This window comes from Tamandua tetradactyla, chromosome 17, assembly GCF_023851605.1.
Source record: "Tamandua tetradactyla isolate mTamTet1 chromosome 17, mTamTet1.pri, whole genome shotgun sequence".
NCBI lineage: Eukaryota > Metazoa > Chordata > Mammalia > Pilosa > Myrmecophagidae > Tamandua > Tamandua tetradactyla.
The window spans coordinates 66,906,758-66,920,504 of NC_135343.1; the positions used below are offsets into that span (position 1 = coordinate 66,906,758).

A 13,747-nucleotide genomic window follows, 5' to 3' on the forward strand; every position below is an offset into this window, starting at 1 on the left:
AGGGCCAACATCAGCAAGGGCCAGATCTACTGTCCTCACAGTTAGCTTTCCTTTCCATTTCCCATCTTTATATCTTGCCACTCACACAGCTGCCTTTTCAGCTACTGATTGATAGGTCTCTACTTGGTCACTAAGAATGTATGTCTGACACTGTAGCATGGCCATTTGGCTTTGCACGTCAGATGCTTCTTTCTCTAAAGTTAGTTTTTCAGCTGCCAATTTATCTCTAGCCAAGGTCTTGTTTTTACAGGCAGTTAATAGCAAGGAACATTAGCTCTGTCCCTTTACTCTCCTGCCCACTATTGTGGGCAACACATCTATGGGCTCAACATGCCGAAGCTGTGAATCCCAATTTTCAGAGTCCAGCACACCACGCCCAGTCCCTGGCCAGACTAGCGAAAGGAAGATCTTCCCATCTGGAAATGATTTCTGAGACCTTTACCTTTTCTGTTTTGTTTTTTTTTTTCTGTAGATTTACACGGAAGACGATAGGCATTATTTCTTCTTCTCCAGGTCTGCCGTCTACACCAAAACTCTTCTACTAGGCTCTCAAAATTCCCAAGCTCAGGGCCCAATTACATAACTCACCACAATAATTCTAATAACTGTTTTGTTGTAAGCAGATATAATTAATAAAAGTAATTACAAATATATAATCACAACCACTTGATTAGAATTATAAGACATACCTAAGTAAACATGGATGAGAAAATAGAATCAGAAAGAAGGGAACATAGGGTGAAAGGAAAGCTCACCAAATCAGGGGGAAACACAACATCTGAGCACACAGGCTGAGAAGTCCCTAGTTAGCAGCTGCTCAGTGTCCCAACTGGCCACACAGTCTCAGGCAGAGTGTCCTCTCCTGGGTGAGACTTTATCCTAGCTCGCAACTCAGGACCCCTTTTGTAGTGCAAAGTAAACAGGTTACGTGCACACACACACATGATTTTAAAATACCAGATGTTTTACTTCTGTTCTTGGGAAAGGGGCCAATTCTAAGAAGGAAACAAACAGCCCATTCCAAGGGCGCCATACAGATCCCTGGGCAAGGGGCCAGTTCCCTGGAAGAGTTACAGGGAGACCCAGTGAACTTTCTGTTCCCTGTTAACATCTTCTTTATCTTAGTTTCTCAGGCCTTCTGGCACCAGTGATTTACTATGGGTTTGAAGTTGTTCTATGGGGTTTCTTATGCTAACAGAGTGAAACAGGATAGAGCCTCTTAGCAATACACTAAGCAGGTAGTTCTCACTAAAAACATCCCACATCACAGACTCACTCCTCCTTGCAATCTCCAGACAGGATCCTGCACCCTCATGCCCAGCAGTGCCAGCTCCACAGATCCCATGATAGGTCAGGGAGAGGCTGGGTGGCTGAACAGGGATCTCACTGGCACTCTGCTCTCCTGGAGACGCTCCTCACCTCTTGCTCCACATCACCAGCTTTTTGATGGAAACGACTCCTGGAACACACTTAGTGCTACACTCCTGCCCCAGCATTGTTCCTTGGGATTCAGGGATATTAAGCAGTTGCATTTGTATGTGTGTGTCTGTGTCTATAAGTGACTTTATGTGTATGTGTGTGCACACGCACAGACCTCTACTTTGTTTTTGTGCTATTAACTGTCATTTATCAAGTACCCACAGTGTTCTAGGCATGACCATGGGACTTTTACGAGCCCATCTTTAGTAATCACATCAGTACACATATCGGAGTATACTCAGTGGGACTGGGGAGCCCCTATATTCTGGCTGCCTCTAACCTACCTTCATCTATATGGAGAGGCTGGAGAGAAACTCCCAAGATGATGAGGCTCAAAGCTGGCATTTGAGGAAGATTGTGCTGCTGGGACAGTGGGTAAAAATCGTCACCATTGTTGAGTTGTTCCTGAGCCCAGCCCATGGAACAGGGGAAGAGAGAAGGCACACTATTAACTTCCTGGTTGAGATTCATGTAGATGCTCTCTCATCCCTGCCCTCTTCCAAGGACTTCATGTTCAATTAAGTATCAATGGAGGTACCAAGTCATGGCCTTAAAACCTAACTGCCATCCCAGGGCCCTTTCCTGTACATCAAACTGCTCCAGCAGCTCTGAGTTGTACCTTCCCATGAAAAGAGAAGCAAACAGCACCTTTTGAGGGTGGCACTAAAGCTTCCACATCATTTTAGTAGTTACTTTGTGGACATCTTTGGGATTTCAAAGAATAATCCCTGACTCAAGAAGTTTCATTCAGGGAAAACTCTCATGATGTAGATTTGAAGGATGAAGTTCAACGCTCAAGGAAGGAAGGACTTCAGTTCAGGCTAGAAGGCCAGGATAGAGATGGTTCATACAGGACAATGGAGAACAGTGTGACTAGGACACTAGAAAAGAGAGGTAACGCTGGAAGTGGAAGGTGAGTCAGACAGTGATTCTGCAAACAAAGTTGAGGAATAAAGAGGTTAATGTGTTTCCTCTTTAGGAAATTAGACTGAAGTGGATGGGCCTTGAAAGCTTCTTGATCCTGGGAGAGGCATGGGCAGAGGTGGGCCTGAGAAAGAGGCTTTAGTGTCAGGCTTGGTATTCAGAGTACACCGAAGGCTGAGATTTGTAGTAAAGAAGCCAACCACAGAATTTCTGCGACGTGCTGTGAGTGAAGATCTCAAGAATCACTCCTCTCAGCTATCCAGCATTTGCCAGAGCTCTGTCAAATACTCTCAATGTTAAATGAAGTTGAAATCACAAAAAAGTGACCAATTCCTACCAAGATGGTGAATTAACAGAGCCTGCTGTCTTTGTACCTGAAAAAAAACTTGCAGAGGAAAACATGGTTTCCAGGAAGAGGCAAAACCATAACCCAGAGGATCCTATGGGTAGAGGGAAGGCTGTTTAGACCTGTGGTTTTCATGTGTGTTTGTGTGTTTATGTGTGTGGTGGATTACATGATTGGATGCAACCTGGAGCACAGGGTTCCTTCTGCACCTCTGAATGGGGAGGCAGAAGAGAAGTGCTTTCAATTCTGTGCATGGCTCTCCTTATTCATTCCCCTGTGAAAAGCATTGCCTCCCACTTGTCCTACCATCAGGAATCAGTGACAAAATCCTGGTCTTGAATGTGGAGTCTAAAGGGGTAAAGTCAAAGCCTCACAAAGCCTCAAAAAGGATCTGGGCCAACAGGTTGAGAGTGATGTGCCCAGGCATTCATACCCACCTTCCATTTCCCAAGCCCCCAGGACCAGTGGATTCCTATCTAGATCCAACACTGCCTGTTCCTGGTGGCTTGAGAATGATGCTCAGACTTGAAGAGTCCTTGGACCCGAAGGCTCCACAGGTGAGTGTGCCCAGGGTCTTGGCTGTTGCAGGCTCTCTGCTCCAACGCGACACCTTCTCTTCCCCTGTCTAGAACTCACCATTGCCTGGCACTGATCAGAGTCTCATCTCCATCCCTTCCCGGTTTTCTACAGGGTAGATGATATGCCTCAGGGAGCAGGGAATGAGCGTAGGAGCCTGCATAGGAGACAGCTGAATAGTATAACTATCTTGATTGGAAAGTATACGACATGGGAAGCAGAAGTCTAGGAATGAATGAATAAAATTCTAAGATAATAACCTAATGATAAACATATCATAGCAAACAAGAAGGTATAGTAACCATATGAAACATGAAAAAAACTGAAAGAATAAAGTTGAAATATTAGTAATAAAGTATGATATTATTATTGTTAATCACAGTGATTTATTTTCTGTAGATCATTTGTGTCAGTAATGAATTAATGCTTTTTTATATTCTCATGGTAACTTTTGCATGTCTGTATTTACATATACTTTTTGTCTGGTTTCCTATCTATATGCATCTCTCAGTGTATAGCCCTACTTCCATCAGATTAAAAATCCATAACAACACTATTAGAAAAATAATTGCAGAAACTTATGAACTGAATCTCTCTACTGTTCTTCTTTATGTGAGAATATGTTTGCAAGTGGTGAAGGGAAGTTTCCTCCAGTAATGTTCCAGATATAAATCACTGTCTTTAATCACACCACTTTTTTTTGTGGGATTTCATTCTGTATTACTTTCATTCTTTATTTCTTTACAGCTTAACAAAATTATCCATGTAAAGAGTACAAAAACAATTTTTCATGTTCAATGTGACAAACATCACTATTCCTTCTCTAGCCACAATGCCCTTTCTTCCTTTCTCAGAACTTTCCACTTTCAACTTCATTGACTGATTCTTTTAGGTACATATTTCTATTTGCAAACATGCATTTATCTCTTTTCATCCATCCCACATTTCACCTCATACGAGAAACTTCTCATCGGCCTTCATCTTCCCCAAAATAGTTATTTTTAAGTTTCCTTTCTGAGACCAAGCAAATGTTGTCACTTTGATGTATTCTTGAACCTGTCTCTAACTTTCATAGAGCTTCCCCTCAGATGTCCAGTGATCCATGGTTTTCTTTTCATGTTGCGGAGTGGAAACTTAGAGGTGACTGGAAGCTTTGCATGTGTGAAGACTTCAGTATAGACATCAATCTAGGGTATTCTCTCTGGTCTTGTCCTTGAAAATCCCCTGATATCAGTCTAATTAGGTCTTAGGTCACAGGGACACGTTTCCTGTTACCTACACTAACAGCCTCAGATTTCAGTAATAAATCCATTTTAGGAGGATAACGTTATTTAAGTGATACAATTCACTATTGTCTAATTTTTTTTCTATTTTGGATGTTTAGTATATTTCCTTCCAAATATTTATACGCATCTGCTTTTTAAAAATAAACAGTTTTATTCTAAAGCCATATAATCCTTTCTAAGTGCACAAGCAATGTCTTTTGGTATAATCACAACATTCAATATTAGAACATTCTCATTTCTTCTTAAAAAAGCCCATACCCTTATATTCACCTATTATTGACATTTATTTTGGTATAGTGTCTTTGTTGCAATTAATGAAAGACTATTACAATGTTACTGTTAACTATGGAGTTAGTTTGCATTAATTGTATTTTCCCACACACCACCCTACTATTATTAACACCTTGTAATAGTGATGCATATTCGTTCTAATTCATGTAAGATCTTTCTTATGTTTTTAAAATTAACTATAGTCATATTCACTCCAAGTTTCACTAAATTATACAGTCCCAGCTTTTATCCAGTAGATTTCCTTCTGGTGACATACAGGACCCTAGCATTCCTCCTTCAACCATATTCATGCTAAGCTTTGTTCACTGCTCTTACAGTATTGTTCTACCATCACACAGTATGTTTTCAAAATATTCTGACCATTTAAAATCAACCTCATTAAATGTCTGTACTCCTTAAGCATCAATTGCCCAATCTCTACCCTCTTTAAAACTTCTGTTAAACTAAGCTCTTGGATTTAACACCCAGAGTTTGCTCATTAAGGTTAGTTCATATTACTGAGAACATACAATATTTGTCTTTTTGTTTCTGGCTAATTTCACTCAATATAATGTTCTTAAGCGTCATCTGCACAGTTGCATGCATAATGAATAATGACTTCATTCTTCTCACAGCTTCATGATATTCCATCGTACGCATATACCACAGTTTATTTATTCACTCGTTAGTTGATGGATGTTTGGGCTGTTTTCCTTCTACTGACTCTCATGTATAATGCCACTAAACACTGATGTGCAAATGTCTATTTGTGTCTCTGCTTTCAGTTCTTCCAGGTATATACCTAGTAACAGGATTGCTGATCATTTGGTACTTGTTATAATTAACTTGCTGAGGAACCATCAAATTGTCTTCCAGGATGACTGCATTATTCTACATATGCAGAAATAGCAAAAAAGTGTACCTACTTTCCGCATCATCTATACCACTTGTAGTTTTCTGATTTTTTTATAATGGTAACTCTAGTAGGTTTGTGGTTTTGATTTACATTTCACTAATAGCTAATGAAGTCAAACATCTTTCCATATTTTTTTTAGCCATTTGTTTTCTATCTTTGGAAAACTACATATCCATGTCTTTTGTACATTTTTAAATTGGGGAGTGTGTCTTTTTATTGTTGAATTGCAGTTTTTCTTTATATTTCTGAATATTACACCCTTATCAGATACGTGGTTTCCTTATGTTTTTTCCCATTGTATAGGCTACCTTTTTACTTTTTTGACAAAATCCTTTGATGCTCAAAAGAATTCAGTTTTGGGGAGGCACCATTTATCTGTTTCTTCCTTCACTGCTTGCACTTTGGGAGAAAGTCTAGGAAACTATCACCTATCCCAAAATCTTTAAGGTGTTTCTTTATGTTTTCTTCAAAGAATTTTATGATCCTCAATAAAATCATTAAGTCTTTGATCCACTTCGAAGAAATTTTTGTATAAGGTATGAGAGAGTGATCCTCTTTCATTCTTTTGGATATGGATACCCAGTTCTCCCAGAACTGTTTGCTGAAGAGGCTACTCTACCCCAGTGCAGTGAGCATGGCTGCCTTGTCAAAAAAACATTTGGCCATATCTGAGAATATCTGTTTGTGAACTATCAGCTCAACTCCATTGGTCAGTATATCTATCCTTATACTAATACCGTGCTGTTTATACCACTTTGGAATTTAAAATCCTTTAAAGTTAGGAAATGTGAGAGCTCCATTTTCATTTTTGTTTCTCAAGATGTTTTTAGATATTTGGGCCACTGGACCTTCAAACTAATTGGATTATTGTTGTTTCTATTTATGAAAAATAATACTGTTGGGTTTTCGATTGGTGTTGCATTGAATCTGTAAATGAATTTGTGTACAATTGGTATCTTAGTTGTATTTAGTGTTCCAATCCATGAACAGAGTAGTTACTTCCTTCTGTTCAGTTCTTCCTTGGTTTCTTTTAGCAATGTTCTATAGGTTTCTGTGTATAGATACCCTTGGTGAAATTTATGCTTACATATTTGAAATTTTTTCTTGATTTCCTCCTGCTCATTAATAGTGTATAGAAACAATGCTGAATTTTGCACACTGGTCGTCTATCCCACAATTTTGGTGAACATGTTTATTAACTCAAGTACCTTTGTTATAGATTTTTCAAGAATTTCTACATGCAGGCTAATTTCATATGCAAACAGTGGACATTTTATATATACTTTTCCAATTTGGAAGCCTTTTATTTCTTCTTCTGGCCTAATTGCTCTAGCTAGAACTTCCAGCAAAATGTTGAATTCCAGTGGTGACAGTGGGCATTCTTGTCTTGTTCCAGATCTTAGAAGAAAGGCTTTCAGTATTTCCCCATTGACTATGATGTTAGCTGTGAGTTTTTATATATGCTGTTCATCATGTTGAGCAAGTTTCCTTCTTTTCCTATTTTTAGAAGTGTTTTTAACAAGAAATGAAGCTGGATTTTTTGGGATGCCTTTTCTGCATCACGAGAAGATCATGTGGGTTTTCTTTTCTGATCTATTAAAGTACTGCATTACATTAATTGATTTTCTTGTGTTGAGCCTCCCTTGCATACCGTACTTGAAACCCACTCGATCAAGCTGCATAATTCCTTTAATATGCTGCAAGATTCAATTTGCAAGTATTTTGTTGAGGATTTTTCATCCATATTCATTAGAAAGATTAGTCTGTTATTGTCTTTTCTTGTAGCATCTTTGTCTATCTTTGGTCTTAGTGTGATGTTGGCTTCCCAGACGGAGTTGCCTAGTGTTCTCTCCTTTTCAATTTTTTTGGAAGAGTGTGAGCAGTATGGGTATTAATTCTTCTTGAAATGCTTTGTAGAATTCATCTGTGCAGACATCTGGTACTGGAATTTTCTTTGAACGGAAGTTTTTGATGCTAATTCAGTCTCTTTATTTGTGATTAGTTTGTTGAGGTCTTCTATTTCTTCTAGAGTCAGTGTAGGAACTTCACGTGTTTCTAGGACATTGTTCACATCATCTAAATTTTCTAGTCTGTTGGTATACAGTTGCTTATAGTACCTTCTTATAAGCTTTTTTATTTCTGTCAGGTTAGTAGTAATGTATCCCCACGCATGTCTTATTTTATTTATTTGCATCCTCTCCCTTTTATTCTTTGTCAGTTTAGCTAAGTCTAGCTAAGGGTTCATAATTTAATTGATTTTCCCAGAGAACCATCTTCTTGTTTTATTGACTCTCTTTTTTTTTTGGTGTTCAATTTCATTTAGTTCTACTCTAACCTTTGTTATTTCTGTCTTTATGCTCATTCTGGGGTTAATTTACTTTTCTTTCTCTAGTTCCACCAGGTGTACAGTTAAGTCCCCAATTTTTGTTCTTTTTAAATTTAGGCATTTAGAGCAATAAATTTCCCTCTCAATACTGCCTTTACTGCATTCCATGAGTTTTGATATACTGTGTCTCATTTTCAGTTGCTAGAGATATTTACTGATTTCTCTTCTTTGACTCACTGGGTGTTTAAGAGTGTGTGTTGTTTTTAACCTTCATGAATTTGTGAATTATCCAGTCTTCTGCCTGATAGTAATTTCCAGCTTCTTTACATTATGATCAGAGAAAATACCTTGTATAATTTCAATCTTTTAAATTCCTTGAGATCTGCTTTGTGACACAGCATATGGCCTATCCTGAAGAATGAGCCATGAACAACTGAGATGGCTATTTATTGCTGTTGTGGCGTGTAATGTCTCTGTAAATATCTGCTATGTCTAGTTCATTTATCATATTATTCAAATAGTCTGTTTCCTCATCAATCCTCTTTCTAGATGTTCTATCTTTTGATGAGAGTGGTGTATTGAAGTCTCCAATTATTATCGTAGAGAAATATGTCTAGTTCTCTCTTCAATGTTGCAAGTGATTGCCTCATGCATTTTGTGGTATCCTGGCTAGATGCACACATTTTTAATTGCTATTTATTTTTGATGGACAGCCTCTTTTATTACTATATACTGTTATTCTTTGTCACTTTTACCAATTTGCCTTTAATTTTATTGTCTTCTGATATCAATATAGCTATCCTCACTCTTTCCCAGTTGCAGTTTGCATGGAATATCTTTTTCCAACCTTTCACTTTCAAAATATTTGTATCCTTGGGTCTAAACTGAGTCTCTTGTAGAAAGCATAAAGATGTGCTATGTGATTTTTATCCATTATTACAGTCTATGTCTTTTGATTGGGGAGATTAATCCATTAACATTCAGTGCTATTCCTCAAAAGGCAATATTTTCTTCAAACATTTTATCCCTTGGATTTTATATATCATATCTTATTACTTCTCTCATTTTACCCCTTTAGTTACCCTTACTGACATCCTTCACGTCTACACTCTCCTCTAAGTCTCTCCATCCTGTTTTTTACCATCAGCCTTTAGCACTTCCTTTGGTGTTTCTTGTACTTATATCTCTTATGTCGATTTGAAACTGTTATATACCCCGGAAAAGCCATGTTCCTACAGTCCTGATCCAATCTTTGGTGTCATACCTATTTTTATTGGGTGGAATTAAGTTCTTGATTAGGTTGTTCCTATGGAAATTGACAAACCCAATTGTGGGTGTGACCTTTGGATTAGATGGAGATGTGACTCCATCCATTTACAGTGGCTCTTAATTAGTTTATTGAAGTCTTTAGTAGAGCTCAAGGAGACAAAAAAGAGTTCAGAGTTGACATAGATGCAGTCACGGTCAGGTTCATGTGTCAACTTGGCCAGGTAGTGGTGCCTGGTCATCTGGTCGGGCAAGTGGTGGCCTGTCTGTTGGTGTGAGGACATTTTATGGGCTAAAATCATGATTATGTTGACTGCATCCACAGCTGATTATATTTGCTTCAATAGTTTAAATGAGTTAGATTATGAGCTACAGAAAATTTAGGTTCTGGACAACGTCCAAGGTATTTCTTCCTTTGATCTCAAAGAGTAGGTAAGGTTCTAAAATATAGACAATGACTTCCTTATGTTTGTGTGTGTTGAATTACCTTAATCCGACCTGATTAGCTTCATTGTTATTTCTAAATACCAGGTTATACAAATGTAAAATGGCCTTTCAAAATCCAGAAATAATAATTACCACCTCAGACTAAATGTGACTGCTGTAAGAGTTTACAATCTTGACCCGTTTGCTTATAAGCATTTTCAAAAGGAGACCATACAATAATTGCTCTTTTGCTTTTGACTTGCTTTGTCTCATCCAATGTTCCACAGGTTCATTCACAATGTTACCTGCCTCACATTTTCATTCCTTTTTTGTAGCAGCACAACATTCGAACATATGCATACACTTTCATTCACCAATCTACTTCTTAGTCAGTGCATCCTTCAGCCACCTGCATTCATTAGGCATCATCTATAAAGTCCAAAGTCCACAGTCCATAAACACTCTCAATTTTAGATAATTTCATTGTTCCCAGGAGAAAGATAACCAATAAACACACCCTCACCAAATAGTAAATCTAAATACTCAAATATTCTTTCTGCCCCCTTTCCCTTCTCTTTTCCTTCTGGGACATGTACATGATGTGTATATTCATATGCTTCATTCTGTAATTCAGTTCCCTGAGACCATCTCAAACTTTGCCATTCTTTTCCCTATCTTTTCTTTTGTATGTAAACTTTCAGATGTTTTATCCTTTAGCTTTGATGATCCTTTCTTCAGCCTCTTCAAATCTGCTATAGTATGTGTCCATTGTATCTTTATCTCTCCTATCGTACCTTTCATTCCCATAAGTTCTATTTTTTGCATGTTTCTGAGTTCTTTATGTTCACCAGTGTCTTCATTATATCCTTCATCTCCTTGGTCAAATTTTCCTTCATCTCATTGAATTGATTTAGAATATTTGTTTGAATATCTTGAATTAGTTATTTCAGCTCCTGAATCTCATCTGAAGGTTTAGTTTGTCCCTTTGAATGGGACCATATCTTCATATTGCTTAATATGACTTGTGATTTGTTTTGCTTTATGTCTAGGCATCTGATTTTCATGGTTAATTTATTCTGGACGTCATTTTCTCTCTCTTGCCTAGGGTTTTCTTGTTGATTCACTTTGTGCTATTATTCTTCTTAGACATTTAGTTCAACTTATTATAGGCCTCTAGAATAGCTTGTATTTAATGAATCAGAAATTTTTCAGCTCTATTCATCTGATTCCTGTCCTACGTATACAGAATGATTCTTGAGATTGCCCTATTTGTGCAATTGTTTCATCATCAGAAAAAAGATTTTCCTTCCTCTTGTTTCCCCAGGAATGTTGATATGTTCTGTTTGTTTTTTATTTTGCTCTGCATGATTTTAAGACCTTTGATTATCTACAACTACATTTACTGGTGGGCTGGTTCTGGGAGGAGGGCTCCCCTGAAGAAGACTTACTCCAGTCAGTTCCCCCAAGACAATCAGGTCCAGAACTCATGAAGGGGGTGTAGGTCAGTACAAATTTTCCCTGGGAATGAAAGTCAGTCGGATACTGATCTTTTCTATGAAGTCTCCTGATTCTGTGCCACGTATGTCCTGTCCAGCAGATGGTGATCTTCAGTCCTCTGCTTCCCACAGGTCTTAAGTGGTACTGTGCCTTTAATTCTCAGCTGACCCCCTCCTGCCAGGATTTGTGGTTGAGCTACAGGCTGCCAGAAATCAGTTGAAACTGTTACTGTTTTCCCATTCCCTGGGTACTGTATTCTCTAAATAACCACTCTCTATGCTGGGCATTGTCCTCCCCTTTTTCTTTTTCTTAGGGATGAGCCACCCTTTAGCACTCTGTTCTCTGATGGCTGGAAAAGCTACAGTGACTTTCAAGCAGCCTGACTTCTGTCCCTGTGAGCATGTGGTTGAGATAAAGATTGCAGGATACTTTTTGAGGATTGAAACCATTGTCGGTATCACAGCCCCTGCAATCTAAATTCTCTAAATGACAGCCATCACCTGCACTGGGCCCACCTCCCCCTTTCTACCTGGGGAAGAGCCACCCTCCAGTGCCCCATTTCCACCACCTGAGAGGTTGCTCTGCTTCCCAGTCAACCCTGCTTCCACCCCTGCTTGGGGTAGGGAGGAATTAGAGACTTTCAGCTGCTGTATTTAGTGGACTGCTTAAAATAATGTAGCTGATCTCATAACTGGAATCCAGCAGTCTGACTTCACCAATCAAGAGCTATTGTTATTCCTAGCCTTGTCTGCCCCTTTTCTTGGGGCATATCTATCCCTTCTCAAACTGAGCTCCACCATCTCCAAAGCTTCTATGTCTCTATCCACCCTGCTTCCTCACCTGCTAGAAGCAGGGCTGAAATTATACCTGCCATGCTCTTTTCTTCTTGTGTGCATTATAAATTTTTCTTTACTTCGAGCTGGTATCTAGAAGTCTGAGTTCACTAATCAAAAGCTGCAAATGGTACATGGCTGAGTGCTCCTCTCCCTGATTCTAGGAGACTGGGCTTCTATTTCCCATCAAAGAGTGACTCCTGAGTCAGCCTGCTGTGCAGCATGGGAAGTTCACCAGCCTGCACAATGCGGAAGGATTTACTCATTGTTCTTCACCATAATTTATCAGTCTCATTCTTCCACTCATTCCTGGCTGGGATAGGATATGTTTCTGGTTTCTGGAGCTCCCTGGACAGTTTTCTGAGACAGTTTCTTGTTATTTACTAGCTGCATGGAGGAGAGGCTAAATTCCAGAATTTTCGATGTTGCAATCTTGGGTCTTCTCCATTTTCTATCACTATTAACAGAACAGTGCACAAATCATGGGAATTCCATCTAACAAGATAAAGGAACTTAAAAGAATGAATAAGTCAAAGGAATGTAAGTCTCAATATACTAAAAAAAGGTGTTGAGAAAGTGAGATGTTTAATTTCATCATTTGCAGATAAGTGAACTTGTGTTCCAGTCCTGTTACTGGTATATAGTTCTTAAAAATCTTTTGACTGTGTATTCAACCATGACACACCTCACAGAGCTTTCTATTGGGAGCAATTAGATAAAATAAACAAGAAGCTGCAATTTAGGCATCTAACACTGTATTTAACACTTGAAAAAATTTTAGTAAACAAATATAAATTGTTATGACACAAATGTTCTTATTTCACAAAGCCATCATTACCCTTCCACCTATGGAATTCATTTTTGAGAAGCCAGAATTGTATCAAAATTAATTGCAGGAAAATTGGCTAGAATAGGTGTAAGCGGGGAGGTTATTACTGCGTGTTCTCCACCCTCAGTGAACAAAGGATTATTGGAAACAAGCAGAAGAGAATTCCAGGTTACACTGAATATAACCAAAGTTAATTCTATAAAGAATAGATAATATGTAACACAATTATTTGAGAGCTTAAAAATAAATTATAAATCAGAATGTTGAAGAGCAGAATAGTAAGACCTCAATTACTATTGCATATATAGCAAGAGTCACATATATAGAAAAAGATTGGAGAACAACCTGAGAATGTAAATACATTTTCTAAATTATTAAAATAGTTGAGAATAGAAGTGTATGCTCTAATTATGAAAGGATTGTTCCTGAATTAAATACTAGGGAGAATTAGAGTTAAGTAGAAAACAAGTCACTACAGTTCAGTGGTTGTTAAACTTTTTGATGCATATCTGAATCAAGTGGGAAACATGAAAACAATATATATTCTGGGGGCCTTATTTGAAATTGCTGTGATTATGGGCTGGCTTCTTATTTGTTCTTACTTTTTTTTGACATGGGCAGGCTCCGGGAATCGAACCCGGGTCTCCAACCCGGGTCTCCGGCATGGTAGGCAAGAATTTTGCTACTGAATCACTGGTGCACCACCCCAACGTGGGATTATTTGCTTTGGTGTTTTTTCTTTTTTTGTTCTTGCATGGGCAGGCTCTAGGAAT

At 38.4% G+C, this 13,747-nt stretch overlaps 1 pseudogene across 1 annotated transcript in view; it reads right to left on the bottom strand.

Moving 5' to 3' along the window:
• LOC143661341 (phosphatidylinositide phosphatase SAC2 pseudogene) overlaps positions 1–13,747 on the bottom strand; it is a 68,000-nt pseudogene that overhangs the window by 39,454 nt on the left and 14,799 nt on the right. The window contains exon 2 of the transcript XR_013164516.1: positions 756–13,596. The product of XR_013164516.1 is annotated as a phosphatidylinositide phosphatase SAC2 pseudogene (transcript). The remainder of the gene's footprint in view (positions 1–755; positions 13,597–13,747) is intronic.